At 38.3% G+C, this 19,201-nt stretch overlaps 1 protein-coding gene across 3 annotated transcripts in view; it reads right to left on the bottom strand.

The window, feature by feature from the left end:
- CXADR (CXADR Ig-like cell adhesion molecule) overlaps positions 1–19,201 on the bottom strand; it is a 72,818-nt gene that overhangs the window by 5,174 nt on the left and 48,443 nt on the right. The window lies entirely within an intron of this gene.

Raw genomic sequence — 19,201 nt, 5'->3', positions numbered from 1 at the left:
TGGTAATAAACATTGGATGTCCTTGGCTGTTCCAGATATTCCTGTTGCCTGGTGATAAATTTTGTTAAGTATAGACTACCAGAAAAGTGCACAAATGATAAAGATACATAGCTCTCAGGGTATGTGGAATTCAGAATGTCTGCAATTTCAACAGAAAATTTAACTTTTAAATTTAGAAATTTTCTAAATTTAGACACCATGGACTGTAGCCCGCCAGGCTCCTCAATCCATGGAATACTCCAGACAAGAATACTGGAATGGGTTGCCACGCCCTTCTCCAGGGGATCTCAGACCCAGGGACTGAACCGAGGTCTTCTGCATTGCAAGCCGAGTTTTTGCTGCCTGAGCCAGCAGGGAAGCAAGAAGCCATATGCAATGTTTTACATGCTTCTAAACCACAGGATCTACTTCTTTCTGAGATACATAGTGAATGCTTATTCAAACACTGATATTTAAGGAGCAGAAAGAAAAGAATGCAGGTAGGAATGAGAGTAGTGCAAAGAAGAGTGTCCCAGGAAGGGAGAGATTCTGAAAATCATGAGCAGGAGCCAATAGTGACAAATTATAAAATGGCTGACAATTACTGAACACTTGCTTTTTGGTAGACACTTCCTAAGAGTTTTTAATAAATATATATATATACACACACACACATGCAAATATATATATATACCTATAAACTAATCTTAATCACATAAGGTGGTTTTTAGTGTAAAGGGAAGAAGAAAAGCCTTTTGATGAGGGTGAAAAGAGATTGAAAAAGCTGGTTTGAAACACAACATTAAAAAAATTAGCATGGCATCCATTCCTATCGCTTCATGACAAGTAGAAGGGGACAAAGTGGAATCAGTGACAAGGTTTATTTCCTTGGGCTCCAAAATCACTGCAGATGGTGACTGCAACCATGATATCAAGACACTTACTCCTTGGATGAAAAACCATGACAAACCTAGACAGCGTATTAAAAAGCAGAGACATCACTTTACTGACAAAAAGGCCTGTGGAGTCAAAGCTCTGGCTTTTCCAGTGGTCAGGTATGGATGTGAGAGTTGGGCCGTAAAGAGAGCTGAGTGCTGACAATGCTTTCGAATTGTGCTGGAGAAGATGAGCCCCTTGAACAGCACAGAGATCAAACCAGTCAGCTCTAAAGGAAATCAACCCTGAATATTCATTAGAAGACTTGAAGCTGAAGCTCCAATCATTTGGCCATCTGATGTGAAGAGCCAACTCATTGGAAAAGACCCTGATGCTGGGCAAGATTGAAAGCAAAGGAAGGGGGCGGCGGAGGATGAGATTGTTAGACTGTCACCGACTCAATGGATGTGAATTTGAGCAAACTCTGGGAGATGGTGGAGGACAGAGGAGCCTGATGTACTATAGTCCATGGGGTTGTGGAGTCGGACACAATTTAGCCACTGAACAACACAACAATATTCAAACATGAGTATATTTCCCTAGGGGTAACTGGCGTCACAGGAGATTAAGTTTGAAAATAAAATTTTTTATTGTTAGTTTCCTTAGAGATCTTTGAGAGTTTGGGTGATAGTGGCAGATTTGTGGACAATGCATAAAGGTGGCAAGTTTCAGGTATTTTTATCATGGCGTTAGCAGATAGCATTTATTCTCTTAGTTTGCTCATTTTGAGGTTATTACCATGTTGTAAAATCAGACACATAACAGCTATACTGTTGTGGGAAATATTTTTGTTCTATACCTAGTAGCTACACCTTTCTTTCCACATTAGATTACTATAAAACCTCTTCAAATTTCTTATTCATTACTGTTGACAATTAAATGGCAGAGTGTCTTAGGGAAAATGCTAATTTTGAATTTGCATGTTAAATGTATTACCTATAGAAGATTCTGCCTTTAATAGACTATCCACCTCACATATTGTTCCAAAATTCATTTAAAGCAAAAGAAAGTGCTCATAAGCATAGGTTTTCCAAGCCATTCCTAATGAAATAAAACTATCAGAAGCTGCATCTTAAATTCAATTTGATAAATATGCACTTCATAGTGTGTAAAACTTTTTGACTAGTAATTAGAACTCTAGGAGCCATAACACCGCAGTCTGTCTCCCTCAGATTCCAGGACTGCTCCATGAAGACAATGTCACTGCATAATTTCAGCTTGAGAGCATTTATGAGGTGGTTTCAGGAATGAGCAGTTTGTGACTGAATGATGATAATCTGTTTTAATTCTCTATTTTATTTTACATCTGTAGCCATAGCTGCAAAGCTCACAGATTTGGAGGTTAAACTTGGACATGAAATATTAAAAAATACAAACTCTTTTGGTAAGTTCTATGACATAAATACCAAAGTGCTTATTTCTGGGATTTTAGTTTATCTATAGCTTCAAATTAAGATAATGAAGCACTTTATATTGGCTTCTACTCAGCTGTCACTGTGAAAGTGATTTTATTGGGAAGAGGAAAAAAACTTAAAAACACTTATATGCATTTACCTGGCTAGAGTAATCACTCTATCCATCTTACAGATAATAAATTACCTAGCAAAAGACAAACAGTTCAAGGACAAACTTCAAAGAGGGAGAGATTTTCCACAAAATTTTTAAAAGAAAAATTAGTATTAACACAAATATTTAGCAGAGTCAAATAAATATAAAGAAACACAAAAGACTAAGAAAATAACAGATGTGCTAATGACACACTAAGGACAAAGAAAATTTAAGTTGAAGGCAGGAAATACAATTTTTCACCCAACAAATTGACACTGAAAAGAAATTTTAATGCATATATCCTTTTGCCCAGTAATTCAAATTCTATATATAAGATAAACTATAGAAACACTTCCAAAAATGTATAAAAATTAATGTACAATGGATGTGGACTTTTGTTATATTTATAATAAAAGACTATAATTCATTTTACTGTGTAAGAGGCCAATAAAAGAATGATCTGTATCCAATGATGTGAAATGATGTCCACCATATTATGTAAGGGGTAAAAATGGTACAAAAAGTGAGGATAATAGTAGAACTTAATAGGTTTATTATCATGGAATGAAGTAAGATGATTAATATAAGGTGCTCCAATACATGGAATATATCCAGTGCTCAAAGAATTTTATTATGTTTACATAAGATGTATGAAAGGTGAAAACAGGTATAAAAAGTGAGGACAATAGAACCCATCTAGATTTATCACAGGATAATGTTCACCATTATACTTCATACATATGCATACATCTATGAAGCATTTCATCTAGGAAAATGTAATTCCATTTGACAGGTACTTAAGTGCTTTCCATTTGATGATATGTGTGTAGTATTATCCTCATCTTACTAGAAGACAATCTTGAGTATTCAAGTTAAGTCAGGTGACCTAAACTAGTAGGTCTTCAAACCAGGGCAGTATGACTCCACATGCTTTTAAGAGCAAGATAGAGGGTTGGAAAGAGGCAAAACTGTTTATAATAGTTACCCTTAAACTGTTAATAATAGTGTGTAAGCATTATTACTATTTTTGCTTGTTTGTTTTAGAAAGCAACAAAATAGAAGGTGGTGGTTTAGTCACTAGGTTGTGTCCGACTCTGCGACTCCATGGACTGTATAGCCTGCCAGGCTTCTCTGTCCATGGGCTTTTCCAGGCAAGAATATTGGAGTGGGTTGACATTTCCTTCTCCGGGGCATCTTCCCAATCCAGGGGTTGAACCCAGGTCTTCTGCACTGCAGGCAGATTCTTTACCAGCTGAAGTGAAGTGAAGTGAAAGTGGCTCAGTCGTGTCTGACTCTTTGCAACCCCATGGATTATACAGTCCCTGGAATTCTCTAGGCCAGAATACTGGAGTGGGTAGCCTTGTCCCTTCTCCAGGGGATCTCCCTAACCCGGGTGGATTCTTCACCAGCTGAGCCACAAGGGAAGCCCAAGAATACTGGAGTGAGTAGCCCATCCCTTTTCCAGCGGATCTTCCCAATCCAGGAATCGAACCAGGCAGGCTCTCCTGCATCACAGTCGGATTGTCTACCAACTGAGCTATCAGGGAAGCCCCTTACCGACTGAGCTATGGCATTGTTCTCTTAGTTTAGACTGGATTTCAATGAAAAAGAAAAGTCACTTTATAAAAATTATTGGCCACAAGAGGGCATCAGATGTTCTTTTTCTAACTTCCAAACTAAAGGTTGTGTCTAAATAATCTCCCTTCTCCAAGGAAAAGTATTCGTGGTTATAGTTTAAATCACTGTTTTTCCTAGACATCTACATACAGAAATTGCTACTTGAAATGGAGAATGTTAAGTATGCCAAAGTTATTACATACATTGCTTTACTGGAATCATTTTTGTTAATTAAAAAAAAAGTATAGTTCATTAAGGAAAATAAAAGTACCTAAAAGCACAAAGAAAGAGATCATCAAAATTAACTATAATCTTTCCAGCTGAGATAACTATTTTATCTAGAAAATTATTTTATCTAGTAGCTGAGTTACTATTTTAGTGGATGACGATATTTAAGAGGGAGCTTTTACTTTATAGACTTCTGTTTTGTTGTTATGAAATATACTCATTTTATGGTCTCACAATTTGAAAATGTGGAACATTTTCTTATGTCATTGATTTTTTTCCTAAAACATGATTTTTAATATTTTCATGGAATTCATATTTATGTACCTTAATTGATTTAACCAGTCTTTATCATTAGCTATTAAGCTACTGATCTCTTTAGGAAATTTTTTTAGCCACTTTATTTAAATATATATCTCCTTTGTTGGAGGTGGTTGGGGGAGGGAGGTATTCCTTTGAAGTCCAGAAATAAATGAGCAAATTGTTTTAGGGTTGCCAGTTTAATTTATATACAGAAAGTATATAGATGATAAATTTCTTAAGAGTCAAGATAATAAGCTATAAAATAGGACTATTTCACTAAATTCAATGAAAAAAAAGTTTCATTTTTGAATCTTATTGATCATTCATCAAACACATATAAAGACACAAAATAAAATTTACTGATTAAAAGTATTTAAAACTTATGAACTTTGTCTAAAGTGACTGGAACATGACAAATATAAACTTAAATTTTTTCACCTGAGTTAAAGTGAAATCTGATTATTTCATGTCTCCTAATATTGCCAATGTTAATAGACACCATATTTAAAATTAGATATTGATAGCTAATAAGGTCAAATTATTTCGTAAATAATTCCGAAAAGACCGCTTGTGGATGCTTGATAGTCACTGTGAAATCCCGAAAGGAATACACAAAAAACTAAAATCCAAGCTCTCTTACAGGGATTTGGCATGCAGATTTACTGTAAAATTACCCTCCCTAGCATGATTACAAGTGCCAATCAAAAAGTTTAGGTGGGAAACCATTACAAATGATCTATCCATTAAACATTTTAAATGTTTAAAATGAATCAATATACAGTCAGTTGTCTAATAACAGGACTTCCCTGGTGGTCCAGTGGTTGAGAATCTGCCTTGCAATTCAGGGGAAGAGGATTTGATCCCTAGTTGGGGAACTAAGATCTCATATGCACACCACAACTAAATCGGTGCACAACAATCAGAGAAGCCCACACAGCCAAAAAAATAGAATCAGGAAAACTGCATTTCATTTCTATTTGCTTTGGTAAATCCAAACCTTTCTTAATCTTGATTTTTTCATAAAATGATGTTTGTTGTTGTTTAGTCGCTAAGTCGTGTCCAATTCCTTGTGACCCCATGGACTGCAGCCCACCAGGCTCCTCTGTCCATGGAATCTTCCAGGCAAGAATAGTGGAGCGAGCTGGCATTTCCTATTCCAGGGGATCTTCCGGACCCAGAGATTGAACCTGAGTCTCCTGCATTGTCAGGTGGATTCTTTACCACTGAGCCACCAGGGAAGCCCTCATAAAATGATGCTGAATTAGATAACATAGCCCAAGGATATCCTGGGGGTTGTTTGGCTTTTACCAAATTTAACTGCTATGTGAATTTTCTTCACTTAACTATATTACAAATCTTTTGCCCATAATATTGTGAAAATTGCTACAAAATCACACACAGAAAAAATCAAACCTACAAAAACATGTGTTCATCAAGTTCTGTTGGCTACTATCCAGTGTCTTGGATGTAACAGATTGTATCTTTAAGTTGGCAAGGCAGAGATTCCATTTCCTTTCATATAATTATCTTACTTTGTGTTCTTTTGTTTCTGTGAACTTATAAATGGTCTTCCCCCTTATCGGGAGGTCAAAAGCCTGGTGGAGACTGAATGATGGAGGGCTGACTGTCCACAAGGTTTCAAATCACTGGCACAGGAGTCCTTCGCATGGTGTCACTTTCCACGGTTTCACTTACTTGCAGTCAACCATCGTCCAAACATTTTTTCATTTAATATTACTGTTATGAAGAAACAATTCATAAATTTTAAACGGCACACCGTTCTGGGCAGTGTGATGAAATATCGGGCCATGCTGTTTGTCCTGCCTGGAACATGAAGCATCGTTTTGTCCTGTGTATCCCACCTGCTAGTCATTTAGTGACCCTCTCAGTCATCAGATGGACATTCGTGTTCCGGTAACCCCTTATGTTACTTAATCATGGCTCTAAAGTGCAAGTGTAGTAATGCTGGTAATTGTAAAAAAAAAGCCCAAGAAAAGCCATAAAGTGCTTCCTTTAAGTGAAAACATAAAACTTTACTTAGTAAGAAAAAACTGCTGAGGTTGCTAACATCTACAGGAATAAATCTTTCATCTGTAAATTGTGAAGAAGAAAAAAAAAATCTGTGCTGGTTTTGCTGTCACACTTCAAACTGCCAAGCTATAGCCACTGAGAGGGGCAGGTATTTAATTAAATGGAAAAGGCATTAAATTTGTACAATAAGATTTTTGAGAGGGATTACATTCACATAAATTTTATTATAGCACATTGTTATAATTGTTCTACTTTATTATTAGTTATGTTATTAATCTCTTACTATGCCTATTTATAAATGAAACAGGTATGTATGTGTAGGAAAAACACAGTAAACATAGGGTTCAGTATTACCTGCAGATTCAGGTGTCCAAGGAGGGTCTTGAACTGAATGCCCCAGGGGCAAGGGGGGACTACTGGATCTTCACCATCACAGTCTCCTCTCAGAACTGCAAGGTCAGTCTACTGTTCTCCAGAAGTGCTCTCACTGTTGACAGTTCTGGGACTCCATGAGGAAAAATGTCTTACTTAGCAACATAAAAAGAACACAGTGCCAGTAACCAGCCTGACGGCTGACCTAACACGTGACCAACACATCTTTTTTAAGTGCAAGATAACTCATTTTCACCATTAGTAGTTTGTGCTGATTCCATAAAACTGCTCTGGGCAAAAACTCCAGAGACTAGAAGAAACCAAGGATAAATGATGAAGAAATACACAGTGATGGGTATACTGTGGCAATGAATTGATACGAACATAGTCAGAACTGCCCCAATTATCAACAGAGTTTGAGTGCGTGTGCTTAATCGCTCAGTGGTGTCTAACTCTTTGTGATACCATGGTCTGTAGCCCACCAGGTTCCTCCGTCCCTGGGATTTTCCAGGCAAGAATACTGGAGTGGGTTGCCATTTCCTACTTCATCAACAAAGTTTAACTGAGAATCTACTATGCGTTGATCATTTAGATGTAAACATGATCTTGTCTTTGAGAAGTGTGACTCTACTTACAGAGAGGAGACAGACCAGGTGAAGACAGGGGACCCTCAGTTTCCTCGGAGGGTACAATCGCAAGAAGGAAAAAATTAGGAGGAGAGCTTAGAAAGGATTGGGATTACATGGTCAGAAAAGGATAAGACCATATGCAGAGTGGAAGAAAAAGGGTAACCTGGTAAAAGGGGGGAAAAAAGTGCATTTCATATCACAAAGGGCTATTTTTTATATTATTTAAGAGCTCCAGCTTAGATGGTAAAGAATCTGACTGCGATATGGGAGACTTGGGTTCCATCCCTGGGTTGGGAAGATCCCCTGGAGAAGTGAATGGCAACCCACTCTAGTATTCTTGCCTGGAGAACACAGACAGAAGAGCCTGGTGGGCTACAGTCCCTGGGGTTGCTAAAGAGTTGGACATGACTGAGTGACTAACACACAACACACACACCAAATAAGCAGAATTGTAATAAAAAAGAAACATGGGCAAAGCATATGAACATAGTTCTCAAAACCACAAGTGGTTTTTAAACATAGGAAAAGACGCTCAATTAACCAAACAGAAATAGGAATTTAAGCCATGACAAAATTTTCTTCTCAGAGATGAGGAAAGATAAAAATGTTGGAGAAGAGTATCGGTGAGGAACTGGAGAGAGATAAGTTAAGCACTCTTATCTGTTGCAAGCATAAGCTGCTACACTAATTAAAGAAGATATTGTAATAACAGCTTATCAAAATAGGCTTTACTCAGTACTTCTCCCTTCTAGAAGTTTAAAGATATATTTGCACATATGAAAACTGATATATATACAAATACTACTTATAATTTTATTCATTGTATCAAAATGATGGGATCAACTTAAGTGGCCAGTTGGAGACTGGTTAAATAAATTACAGTGTAGCACTCTGAAGTAATATTATACAGTTATGAAAATAAGATTGTTTTAGATATATAAATGATAGATAATAGATAAATGCAGGATGGTCTGAGAGGATTTGTTAAATTAAAAAAATAAGTGTGCATAAAACATTTTAAAAAAACACATGTGGGGCTTCCTTGGTGACTCAGTACTAAAGATCAGCCTGCAATGTAGGAGACCTGGGTTTGATCCCTGGGTCGGGAAGATCCCCTGGAGAAGGAAATGACAACACACTCCAGTATTCTTGCCTGGAGAATTTCAGGGACAGAGGAGCCTGGCAGGCTTCAGTCCATGGGGTCAGAAAGAGTTGGACACAACTGAGCGACTGAACACACGATATACATGTACATATATGGAAGCATAAGCATACAGTAAATGTTGAAGTGGAGAGCTAGATGTGAAAGTTTAAAGGTAGGCAGAGTGTGGACTTTTAAGTTAGATGTTGTCCAGGAAAGCTTTCAAGCAAGGGAGTGCACTGAAGTGTTTTAAGATTAACTTTGAATCGGATTGTTTTAATCAACTTTTGTCTGAACAAAGGTAACTATAGAGAAATGGTCATCTACTTCCTTCTAATATCAGATAGATTATTTCTATCTAAGGCAGCCAAAATTCATTGGAAGGACTTATGCTGAAGCTCCAGTATTTTGGCCACCTGATGCAAAGAGCCAACTCATTAGAAAAGACTGTGATGCTGGGAAAGATCGAGGGCAAAAGTAGGGCAAAGAGGATGAGATGAGTTGGATGGCATCACCAACTCGGTGGACATGAGTTTGAGCAAGCTCCAGGAGTTGGTGAAGGACAGGGAAGCCTGGCATGCTGCAGTCCATGGGGTTGCAAAGAGTCAGACACGACTTAGTGACTGAGCAACAATCACCTCTTCAAGTCTTCCTGAGGTTAGATGCTTGCAGTTCTCTCCAAGCAAGCAGTAAATGAATGGAAAAGGATATTTCTTTTTATAAAAGCAACAGAGCTGAAACTAATTATAAACACGCTTTCACTGAATACTTAATTTTAGTCAGCTCTAGTACCAGATGCTAAACAGGCCAGGCATAACACACTCATGGTCGAAACCGCATCTGCTCTCTCGGGACTATCTGGGGTCCCTTTTCTGTGTGTGTTAGCCTCCTCCCTCTCCCATTCCTCAGCCAAAACTTCCTAATTTCATCTCTTCCCTCAGTCGTCTTACCACCTAGCCACCCTCACCCCACCCTCCCAGAGTATGACCTCACCTTTACTTCCTGGAGAAAAGTGAGATCTAATTATATTCCATACAGTCACAATCTGATTAAATCTGCTCCCAACCTCACTGACTTTCACCCTCAATCTCAGGAGAAGACATTCTCTTTGATCTGGTCAACCCAATCCTACCCACATTCCGTTTTGACCCCTTCCTCTTTCCAGACTCCTCTTCCGCAGCCTCACAAAGTAGCTAACTTTTACCCAAATCTAGTTACTGTTTCCTCTGCCTGCCTCCTTCCCTTCGTGGCCAAGAATACTGAAAGAAGAGTCTAACATAGCTTTCAAATTGCATCTTATGAATCAGACATCTCAAGAGCTGGTGGGGATATCATGGGAAGACAGACAAGAACTGTTTCCATTCTGCAGGATTTAATCTGAGTGGGGCATGTTTTGAATGTTAACTACATTTCTAGATCCTCTTCGGCTCTCATCCATGTTTCAACCTGCAGAACTGAGTGGGACAACCATTCCACGAGAACTGGTCCGTCACCATGACTGACTTCATTCCCAGAATGGTTTGTTTCAGTCTGTTCTGCTCCAGAGGGCTGACCTGGGTCCTCCTTTCATCCCACACAACTCTCTCCTGAGTGAGTTCACACCCCTCCTGGTTTTTTTTGGCAAATTTAACGTACATATAAGGGATTTGATTTAGGTCATACCTGAATGGTCTAGTGGTTTTCCCCACTTGCTTCAATTTAAGTCTGAATTTGGCAATAAGGAGTTCATGATCTGAGCAAAAGTCTGCTCCCGGTCTTGTTTTTGCTGCCTGTGTAGAGCTTCTCCATCTTCGGCTGCAAAGGCTATAATCAATCTGATTTCGGTGTTGACCATCTAGTGATGTCTATGTGTAGAGTCTTCTCTTGTGTTGTTGGAAGAGGGTGTTTGCTATGGCCAGTGCATTCTCTTGGCAGAACTGTTAGCCTTTGCCCTGCTTCATTCTGTACTCCAAGGCCAAATTTGCCTGTTACTCCAGGTGTTTCTTGACTTCCTACTTTTGCATTCCAGTCCCCGATAGGGAAAAGGACATCTTTTTTGGGTGTTAGTTCTAGAAGGTCTTGTAGGTCTTCATAGAACTGTTCAGCTTCAGCTTCTTCAGTGTTACTGGTCAGGGCATAGACTTGGATTACCGTGATATTGAATGGTTTGCCTTGGAAATGAACAGAGATCATTCTGTCGTTTTTGAGATTGTATCCAAGTACTGCATTTCAGACTCTTGTTGACTGTGATGGCTACTCCATTTCTTCTAAGGGATTCCTGCCCACAGTAGTAGATATAATGGTCATCTGAGTTAAATTCACCCTTTCCAGTCCATCTTATTTTGCTGATTCCTAGAATATCGATGTTCACCCTTGCCATCTCCTGTTTGACCACTTCCAATTTGCCTTGATTCATGGACCTAACATTCCAGGTTCCTATGCAATATTGCTCTTTACAGCATCGAATCATCGCTTCTATCACCAGTCCCACCCACAACTGGGTTTTGTTTTTGCTTTGGTTCCATCCCTTTGTTCTTTCTGGAGTTATTTCTCCACTGATCTCCAGTAGCATATTGGGCACCTACTGACCTGGGGAGTTCATCTTTCAATGTCCTATCTTTTTGCCTTTTCATACTGTTCATGGGGTTCTCGAGGCAAGAATACTGAAGTGGTCTGCCATTCCCTTCTCCAGTGGACCACATTCTGTCAGACCTCTCCACCATGACCCATCCGTCTTGGGTGGCCCCACATGGCCACGATAAACTGTGGAAAATTCTGAGAGATGGGAATACCAGACCACCTGACCTGCCTCTTGAGAAACCTGTATGCAGGTCAGGAAGCAACAGTTACAACTGGACATGGAACAACAGACTGGTTCCAAATAGAAAAAAAGAGTATGTCAAGGCTGTATATTGTCACCCTGCTTATTTAACTTATATGCAGAGTACATCATGAGAAATGCTGGGCTGAAAGAAGCACAAGTTGGAATCAAGATTGCCGGGAGAAATATCAATAACCTCAGATATGCAGATGACACCACCGTTATGGCAGAAGTGAAGAAAAACTAAAGGGCCTCTTGATGGAAGTGAAAGAGGAGAGTGAAAAAGTTGAAAGAGGAGAGTGAAAAAAAGGCGAGTGAAAAAAGCTCAACATCCAGAAAACTAAGATCATGGCATCTGTTTCCATCACTTCATGGCAAATCGATGGGGCAACAGTGGAAACAGTGGCTGACTTTGTTTTTCTGGGTTCCAAAATCACTGTGGATGGTGATTGCAGCCATGAAATTAAAAGACACTTGCTCCTTGGAAGGAAAGTTATGACCAACCTAGACAGCACATTAAAAAGCAGAGACATTACTTTGCCAACAAAGGTCCGTCTGGTCAAGGCTATGGTTTTTTCAGTGGTCATGTATGGATGTGAGAGTTGGACTGGGAAGAAAGCTGAGTGCCGAAGAATTGATGCTTTGGGACTGTGGTGTTGGAGAAGACTCTTGAGAGTCCCTTGGACTGCAAGGAGATCCAACCAGTCCATCCTAAAGGAGATCAGTCCCGGGTATTCATTGGAAGGACTGATGCTGAAGCTGAAACTCCAATATTTGGCCACTTCATGCGAAGAGCTGACTCATTTGAAAAGACCCTGATGCTGGGAAAGATTGAAGGCAGGAGGAGAAGGGGATGATAGAGGATGAGATGGCTGGATGGCATCACCGACTCAATGGACATGAGTTTGGGTAAACTCCGGGAGTTGGTGATGGACAGGGAGGCCTGGCGTGCTGCAGTTCATGGGGTCACAAAGAGTCAGACATGACTGACTGAACTGAACTGAATGTACATATATATACACCTTTGGCTTAAAACGGCCAGAACTTCACGTTTTCACCTCACCAGGTTCCTCAAATTGTGCTCTGCATTCACAAAAAGCAGCTTGTGAAATAATCTAGTTTAGTTGTATACAAAACAACTCAACAGTACTTTCACTTAAATCCCACAACTTAACTTGCCCTAACCACCAGTGTTTTAATCCTTGTGCTCTGAAATACCTCAAAGAATGGGGGAGACTCTAGGAATGCAAATCAAATTACATACAACTAAAAAAATCAGAAAGAACTTCTAGGTCCAAAAGTAGGGGAAAAAATGAATTATAGAAGCTCATCTTAATGAAACATTATGCAGCTATTAAAATGGATATATACATATATACATAAACACTTTTAACAACAGTTAAGATAAACAAATATGACACAATATCAAGTAGGAGAAAGAAATCAAATAGGATGTTCACTTTAAAAATAATAGGGATATTAAATATATGAGAAGAGAAATAGAACAGAAAGGGCTTTTGTAAAGATGTCATTTAGGTGAAATTATTTTTCAACTCATTTACTGTTGTTACAATGCTATCTTAATAAGGAAAGAGTTTTTCAAAATATTCCACCATTCAAGTCAGATGAAATCAAATTTAGAAGGTGTAATGAGTTAACCCTGTTTTGGAACTGACACTTCTTCACTACTTTTCATACTGGTAAATATTCCTATGTAACACATGGGACAATCCCATGTGTTATAGTCGTCCTGGTAACCTAAACTTAAAGGAAATTTAATTAATGTAAATATATTGGTGTTGCTTTGCATTGAACAGTGTCAGAAAAAGTGAACACAGACATTTCCTTTCTTCATGCCGAGTACTACATCACCATGCCTCCATGCACGTCAAAGGCAGGGTAATGGCAGATCTTGCTGTCCAATCTATTTTCTAGAGCAAAACGTCTATTGCTGTTTGCATTTACAGAGATAACAGGCAAAGACAGAACTGTCTTGGGGAAAGGCATACAGTCACCCAATCCCATAAGATATGAGGCAAATACTGCTATTTACAACACAGTAATAATCATAATAATGACAGCAACCAATGCTTACAGACCACTGATGTGCTAGCTTAAGTGCCTCAGATGTCCTAACCATTCTCAGAAAAATTCCAAAGTTGGTCCTGTTATTCTCACTGTAGTGTTAAGGAAAAGTAGAATACAGGTAAAGTGTTTTGTCTAAGGTTACCCAGATAGAACCAGGCAAGTTGTCTTCCAAACTCATTTTAGAGTGTTACCCTGTCAAGGCCCCACCCCCACCGCACACTGCAGTGACTGCCTGTAACACCAAAATGAAATGTATTCAATCAATAGATCCCTGTTGGGTACTTTTCTCTCCTACTAAAGCAGCAATCCCCTAAAAAATAAAAATCCAAAATTGAGGAACAGAAACTTTTCAAAATACCAGAAAAACCTTCTCAACAGGAACAGAAAGATGGTTTGAAACAGCTCTTCCAAAGTTTCCAGGAATATTAGCTCTCTACTATCTGACAGCATTGGACTCCCACAGTATCAAACCTTTCACATACATACACCTTTTCCTGCCTTCATTTTCTTACTAGTTCCCTAAGTGAAGTGCCTGGTTTGGCCACTCATCGTCCCCTACATCACTTCCTGAGTAACCTCCAAAGTTTTCACATGCATGACTTCCGTTTTCAGCCCACCCTTCACACTCTAGATCCACATATCCATGTATCCATCCAACACTTCATTAATACACATGATAAACTTCTCAAACTCAACATGTTCAAAACTCCTTAGCTTAACTTTCAAACATTCCAAGAGTCAGGGATCCAATCTCCACCTTTATTATTTCTCTATTTTTCCTTGTGTCTTTAAAATCTGTCTTCTTGCTTATGACTGCCACATTTTTATCTCCGGCCCTGAGTTTTGTACTTAGATCCAGGTTCAGGATTCACCTGCCTACTATCATCCTGCATAGATTCCAATGAATTCTAATAGAAACAGGACTCAATGTCTTCATTTCCCACTCAATATCCCCTCATACCTCCATGGCCAATCCATTTACTATTAGTTTTTTAAAATAAGTGTTCAGAATATACACATGTATCTCTATAACTGTAAAGTATTTCTAGAAGGATAAATAAGAAACTGATCATACGTCTCACTACATGCTCTTAGACCTTATGAATTTTATATGCCATGAATGAACTACCTATTTAAAAAATTAACAAAAAATTGTTATGTTTCTTGAAGGAAACTGAGGACAGAAACTGAAAAACGTGAATGGGAAGGTGATTTACATTTCACTCTATATCATGTGCACTATCTATCTGAAACATTAAAAAAAAAAAAAAAAAAGCTGTTCATTCTACAAAAAACTGTATTAGCAACTCGAAATACAACTTGAAATACAGTACTTTAAAAATGTATTCCCCTGGAAAAATAGTTTCACCTTGTCAGCAAGATTCGTAAGAAGACAATCCATAATCATTTCATCAATGACTCTTTCACTTGACGAGCAGATGTGAGGTTAATAGTGTATTATGGTCACTCCATCTTTGAAATAAAGATAGTATACTCCTGGGGTAAGAATGGGGGACACTGAAAACTATGCAAAAACTAAACTGGCACAGTTACTTAGGTGCTGATTTTTTTTACCATACCACTAACAACTAAGAAGAAAATGAAAACTTTCTGGGAATGTATTCTGCCCAACTTTCACTATTTTATTAGTTCTGCTCCACAATTTCCAATAATCATTACTGTTACGGATAGAACTGTGTGCCCCCAAATTCCTATGTTGTAGTTCTAATCTCCAGTAACTGAGAATGTTACCTTATTTGAAAATAGGACTGTTGAAGATACAATTAGTTCAAATAAGGTCATTAGGGTGGGTCTTCATCCAGTATGACTGGTGTCCTTATAAAAGGGGAAAACTAGGACACAGTGACACACAGAGGGACAGTGACCTGAAGTGACACAGAGAGAAGACAGCCATCGACAAGCCCAGGAGACAGGACTTCCCTCACAGCAATCAGAAGGAGCCAACCTCCTCCACCAAAAAACTATCAGAACTAAGAAATAAATCCACTAAAGTTTCAGGATACAAGATTAATGTACAGAATTTTTTGTTTTTCTATACACTAACCACGAACTATCACAAAGAGAATTTAAGACTCCCATTTACAACTGTATCAAAAAGAATAAAACACCTGGAAATAAACTTAACCAAGGAGATGAAAAGACCTATACTCTGAAAGTATAAGACAGTGATGAAAGAAACTGAAAACACAACTAAATGAAAAGAAATTCCATGTTCATGGATTGGAGAAATATTATTAAAATGTCCATATTACCCAAGGCAATCTATCAATGCAATGTAAACCCTATCAAAGTACCCATGCCATTTTAAAAAATTTTATGTTTTTCAATTGAAGGATAATTTCACACATGACATTTTGGCATCACCGACTCGATGGACTTGAGTTTCAGTAAACTCCGGGAGCTGGTGATGGACAGGAAGGCCTGGTGTGCTGTGATTCGTGGGGTCGCAAAGAGTCGGACACGACTGAGCGACTGAACTGAATTGAGAATAAAAATCCTATAACTTCTTTGGAACCACAAAAGATCGCCAATAGCCAAAGCAATCTTGAGGGTAAAGAACAAAGCTGTAAGATATCATGCTCACTGACTTTCAGACTATACTACAAAGCTATGGTAATCAAAACACTATGGTACTGGCACAAAAACAAATAAATGGAACAGGATAGAATGCCCAGAATAAGCCCACACACCGATGGCCAATTAATCTATGACAAAGGCAGCAAGAACACACAGTGGAGAAAGACAGTCTCTTCAGTAAGTGGTGCTGGGAAAACTGGACTGCTACCTGTAAAAGAATGAAATTAGAACATTTTCTCATACCATACAGAAAACTAAACTAAAAATGAATTAGAGAAACCATTAAACTCCTAAAAGAAAGCACAGGGAGAAGACTCTTTGAAACAAATTGTGATATTTTGTTGGATCTATCTCCTAACACAAAGGAAACAAAAGTAAAAATGAACAAATGGGACCTAATTAAACTGAAAAGCTTTTACCTAATTAAACTGAAAAGCTTTTGCACAGCAAAGGAAACTGTTGGCAAAACGAAAAGACATCTTACTAAAAGAGAGAAATGCGCAAACAATAAGATGGGTAAGGGTTTAATAGTTAAAATATACAAAATGTTCATGCAACTCAATATCAAAAAGATAAACAAGCTGATTAAAAAATGGACAGGCAATGGGAATTTGGTGTATGACTCAGGGAACCCAAACAGGGGCTAACAACCTAGAGGGGTGGGGTGGGGAGGGAGGTTCAAGAGGAAGGGGACATACATATACTTATGGCTGATTCATGTTGATGTTTGGCAGAAGCCAACAAAACTTTGTAAATCAATTATTTTTCAATTAAAAATAATTAAAAAAAAATGGGCAGAAAACCTGAATAGATACTTTTTCAAAGAAGACATATGAATGGTCAAAAGGTACACATGATGTGATGGTCATCACTAATCATCAAAAATGCAAATCAAAACCACAATATTACCTCACACATGTCAGAATGGCTATCACTGAAAAGTCTTACAAATTACTGTTGGTGAGGATGTGGAGAAGAGGGAACCCTTGTATACTGTTGATGGGAATGTAAATTGATACAGCTACTATTGAAAATATTTAGCTACTATGGAAAAGGCTGTATATTGTCACCCTGCTTATTTAACTTACATACAGAGTACATCATATGAAATGCCGGGCTTGATGAAGCACAAGCTGGAATCAAGACTGCCGGGAGAAATATCAATAATCTCAGATATGCAGACGACACCACCCTTATAGAATAAAGCAAAGAGGAACTAAAGAGTCTCTTAATGAAAGTGAAAGAGGAGTGAAAAAGCTAGCTTAAAACCCAACATTCAAAAAACAAAGATCATGGCATCCAGTCCCATCACTTCATGGTGAATAGATGGGCAAACAATGGAAACAGTGACAGACTTTATTTTATGGTGACAGCAGCCAAGAAATTAAAGACGCTTGTTCCTTAGAAGAAAAGCTATGGTAAACCTAGACAGCATATTAAAAAGCAGAGACATTACTTTGCCAACAAAGGTCCATCTAGTCAAAGCTATGGTTTTTTCAGTAGTCATGTATGGAAGTGAGAGTTGGAGTATAAAGAAAGCTGAGCGCAGAAGAATTGATGCTTTTGAATTGTGGTGTTGGAGAAGACTCTTGAGAGTCCTTTGGACTGCAAGGAGATCAGTCAATTCTAAAGGAAATCAATGCTGAATATTCATTGCAAGGACTGATACTGAAGCTGAAGCTCCAATACTTTGGCCACCTGATGCAAAGAACTGAGTCACTGATGTTGGGAAAGATTGAAGACAGGAGGCGAAGGGGACAACAGAGGATGAGTTGATTGGACGGCATCACCGACTAGATGGATGTGAGTTTAAGCAAGCTCTGGGACTTTGTGATGGACAGAGAAACCTGGCACGCTGCAGTCCACGGGATCGCAAGGAGTCGGACACGACTGAGTGACTGAACTGACTGACTGACTATGGAAAATAGTATGGAAATTCTTCAAAAACTAAAAATAGAATTGCCATATGATCCAAAAATTCCATTCCTGGGTATACAGTCAAACAAAATGAAAACACAAATTTGAAAAGATATGTGTACTCTAATGTTCATAACAGCCAAGACATGGAGGCAACCCAAGTGCCCACCCACAGATGATTGATTAAGATGTGGAGAAGGAAATGGCAACCTGCTCCAGTATTCTTGTCTGGGAAATCCCATGGACAGAGGAGCCTGGTGGGCTACAGTCTATGGGGTCGCAAAGAGTGGGACATGACTAAACCACCACCATATATATCTATATCCCTACATATAAAATTTCATATATTTATATAAATAAAATCTCACATATGTATACAATGGAATACTGCTCATTCATCAAAAAGAATGAAATTCTGCCATTTGGAGCAATGTGGATGGACCTGGAGAATATTATACTTGGTGAATTAAGTCAGAGAAAGATAAATACTATATGATATCACTTGCACATGGAATCAAAAACTAATACAAGTGAATATATATGCAAAACATAAAAAGTCTCACAGAACTTGTGGTTATCAGCAGAGAGAGAGGGGGAAGAGAGGGGTATGGTATTGACAGGTACCAACTATTATGTATAAAATAAGCTTACAAGTATTTATCATCCAGCACATGGATATACAGCCATTGTTTTATAATTTTGAATGGAGTATAATCTATTAAAAAATACTGAATCACAGTGCTGTGCGCCTGAAATTAATATTGTAAATCCACTAACTATACTTCAAATTTTTTTGGAAAAGGAACCAATCTTACCATCACCTTGCTCTCAGACCTTTAGCCTCCAGAACTGTGAGACAGTCACCTTCTGTTTTTTAAGTCACCCAATTTGTGGTACTTTGTTACGGCAGCCCCAGCAAACTAATACAACTATACACAGAATTAATTATAAATGACTAGTCTGTTTGGGAGACTAATCATTTTAAGAGACTTGAAAACTGACATATTGTCAATTTAA

Source organism: Odocoileus virginianus, chromosome 25, assembly GCF_023699985.2.
Source record: "Odocoileus virginianus isolate 20LAN1187 ecotype Illinois chromosome 25, Ovbor_1.2, whole genome shotgun sequence".
NCBI classification, from domain to species: Eukaryota; Metazoa; Chordata; class Mammalia; order Artiodactyla; family Cervidae; genus Odocoileus; species Odocoileus virginianus.
This window is presented reverse-complemented; position numbering and strand designations above follow the sequence as displayed.